This window comes from Myotis davidii, unplaced genomic scaffold (assembly GCF_000327345.1).
Source record: "Myotis davidii unplaced genomic scaffold, ASM32734v1 scaffold898, whole genome shotgun sequence".
Taxonomy (NCBI): domain Eukaryota; kingdom Metazoa; phylum Chordata; class Mammalia; order Chiroptera; family Vespertilionidae; genus Myotis; species Myotis davidii.
In genome coordinates, this window is record NW_006289504.1 from 20492 (window position 1) to 24048 (window position 3557).

The window sequence follows — 3557 nt, forward strand, 5'->3', positions numbered from 1 at the left end:
CTTGATGAGTCTCCCCAGACATGGCTCCGGAGCCTCCTCACGTGACCGATCTGCCCCAGCCCAGCGACTCCAGACACACAAACAGGCGCCCATGGGTTCTGCTGCCGCTGCCAGTCGGGGCCGCGGATCCATGGAACTCCAATTCCTCTCTGAGGGGCCTGCCGGCCTTAGAATGAACTGCCCTGTGCCCATAGGAGGCACTGCTCCTCCGTGGCCCCACAAAGTCCTGGGGTTTCTTAGTTCTCCTCTGGAGCCCAGAGTCTCAAGAATGCCCAGCCAGCGAGCTAGAGTGTGTGCCTTTTGTCCCTGCTGGTTCCCACACTCAGGCTCCGGGCTCCGGGCGCACATCTGCTTGTGTCCAGGCCTGTGGGCTCCGAGCAGGGCTTCTCAGCACCAGTACCTGGGGAGTTCAGGGGATTGCCGAGGCCTGGGCACCACCCCGTCCCGTGAAATCATTCTCTCCGGAGGTGGGGCCCAGCCACTGGCATTTTTTCAAGACTCTGGGTGATTGTAATCTCCAGGGGGAGGTGACGGAGTCAGAGCGCATATTTTCACTCTCCCCGCCCTGGGTTCTCAGAGCTGGGCGGCTCTGCAGCTCTCCCAGTGGAGGTGTCATCAGGCAGTGTCCCCCTGCTTGGGAACTCTCACAGCTCCCTGTGGCCCCCAGAGCATCAATCAGGCCCACGCTCCGTGCAGGCCTCAGGGTCATTCACTGTGTGGCCCAGCTTACCGCTGGTTCATGCCTGGCCACTGCCCGGCCACTGCCCACCGCACCCGGCAGAGCCACCCCGGGACGTGCCCTGTCATCCCCATGTGAGTCAAGCCCTTCAGTGCCTTAGCGAGTCCTGGTCTATTTGCTAGAATTGAAATTCCCTTTTGTCCCTCGTGGTCCTGCGGAGACAGCCCTTTTTGAAGCCTTCCCCAGGCAGAGTCAGTATCTCCTGGAATTTTCTTCTAAGTATCTCATGCACTGGTTACATTACAGTTTGATTATTCAGTTGTTTGAGGTGGCAGACTGGCTCAGAATAGGTGCTCAGTTCCGGCTGAATGGACGGCTGAAGGCTCAGAATCCCCGGGGCATCTGGGACAGAGAGGCTTAGGAAAGCCCTTGATGGTAGGGACCAGAGGAGACTATAGTTGTCTCTCTAACAGTGGTTCTCAACCTTCCTAAGGCCGCGACCCTTTAATACAGTTCCTCATGTTGTGGTGACCCGCAACCATAAAATTATTTTCGTGGCTACTTCATAACTGTCATTTTGCTACTGTTATGAACCGTCATGTAAATATCTGATATGCAGGATGTATTTTCAGGGGTCGCGACCCACAGGTTGAGAACCGCTGCTCTAAGAGCAGGGCCTTGGCTGGATTGGAAACAGAAGGGTCTGCTGATCCCTTATTGACCTGGTGTCATCTTAAAGGGACCACCCATTGTTTCTTTGACCCTCAGGTGCCCTGAAGCTGTTGGAGAGCTTTGGACACAGGTGAGCAAAGTGTTACCTGGCAGAAAGCATGTGTGCTGGTTCCATACAGTTTCAGAATATTCAAACCAACACTTCTACATTTTAAAATGTTGACTATATAAATACCATTATACCAGTCTTAATTCAGTCACCATAAAGAGTAGAAGTTTCCCCCCAGTTCCACCATTATAGCCAGTAATTGTAATAATACTTACAGTTTGGGGAATGTACCGTATCAGGCACAGAGCTAAGCACTTTACATGTATTATCTCATGTAATATTTCTAACAGTCCAACGCGGGATCCCCATTTTACAGATTAGAGAAAGGAGGCTTACCGAGGTTAAAAGAGCTTGCCCGGTGTCACAGAGATAGTGGCATAGCCGGGAGGTAGCCCCGTTCTGACTTCAGTGTTTGTGCTTTTGTCCTATATTGTGTTTTCTATCCTATATTCCTCCTGCTTGTTCCAACAAATCAAAGTTTTCATTTCCTGTACTTCCAGGCCTTGTCCATACATGCTAGTAGTTTTTACATAATTATACTCACAGCACAGCTATCACATAGAATTATTTCCTTTATATCACATACATCATACCTAATACTTTTATCATAATATAACATTCTAGAATGGCCTCAGGATCCCGTATACGTCTCCCACCGCATCCCATGCCTTGCGAGGCTCACAGCTTTCTAACCCCATGAGCCTCCTTCCAGTTCCTCAAATCTGCCCAGTTCTCCCATCCAAGTACTAACCAGGCCCGACCCTGCTTAGCTTCCGAGATCAGACGAGATCGGGCGCATTCAGGGTGGTATGGCCGTAGACAAAACTGCCCAGTTCTGTGCCACCTCAGGCCTGTGGGCAGTTTCCTCTGCCTGGGACCTTTCCCCTCCACACTGTGCCCGGCTAATGCTTGTTTGTTCCTCAGGCCTCTTCTTAGATGCCCGTTCAAAGAAGCCGTGACTCACCAGCCCTCTCAGCCTACATTAGGACTCCTTTATTCACACAGATCATACTTTCTATATTTGTGTGATTATTTGATTAATATATTTTACCCAAAAAAAGGTGTTTATTTTGCTGAGCACTTTATCCCTAGTGCCCAGCACAGCACCAGAGGCGTAGTAGGTGATCAATATTTGTTTGAAATAATATTTTTTTCTGTTGCTATATGGTCTTCAAAACTATAATCTAAGAGCTGCATAATACCGGATAGTTATCCCTTTAATGGCTTTCATAAGACATTTGTTTCATATGCAGCTGAAAGAATTGAAGTCTAATGGTCAAGAGAAAAAAATGTTCAAAGTCTCTGGACCAGCCAGCAGTATCAGAAATCTGAACACACTGATAATAACATTATATGTGTACATGGTGAGCCTCATTTTGCTGTTGAAAGAAAAAAAATACAGATTATAGGTTTTGAAATCAATTTAGTGGGTTGTGAGCAGCACAGCTTTTAAAAATAGAACAGAATGAAAAATGTCAGAATGCTTTGCAGGGGAGAGGATAGGAACTGTTTTGTAAAACTTTCACTTATATATATAACTTGCTTCCGTTTTATGTGATATAACTATAGATAAAGTGGAAATATGTACTGGTTTGCAGTGTAAAATATACTTCTTTTTTTTATATTTGTTCTTTATTTAAAAATGAAAATGTAAAGGGATATTCTTTACGTTAGTAGATAAAGTACATATTGTGCTTGGATTTCATTTAAGTCTGGGTAATTGTATCTTTTTAAAACTAATTAAAAATATTGGTATATCAGATCCATGCGTGTGTGTTTGTTTTTTAATTAAATCTTTATTGTTCAGATTATTACATTGGTTCCTCTTTTTTCCCACCATAACTCCCCTGCACCCAGTTCGCACCCCTCCCTCCGCCCTCACTCCCCACCCACTGTCCTCATCCATAGGTGCACAATTATTGTCCAATCTCTTCCCGCATCTCCCACACCCTTTCCCCCCCAAGAAATAGTCAGTCCATTCCCTTTCTATGTCCCTGATTCTATTATGATCTCCAGATTATTTATTCACTTGATTCTTAGATTCACTTGTTGATAGATGCATGTTTGTTGTTCATAATTTGTATCTTTGACTTTTTA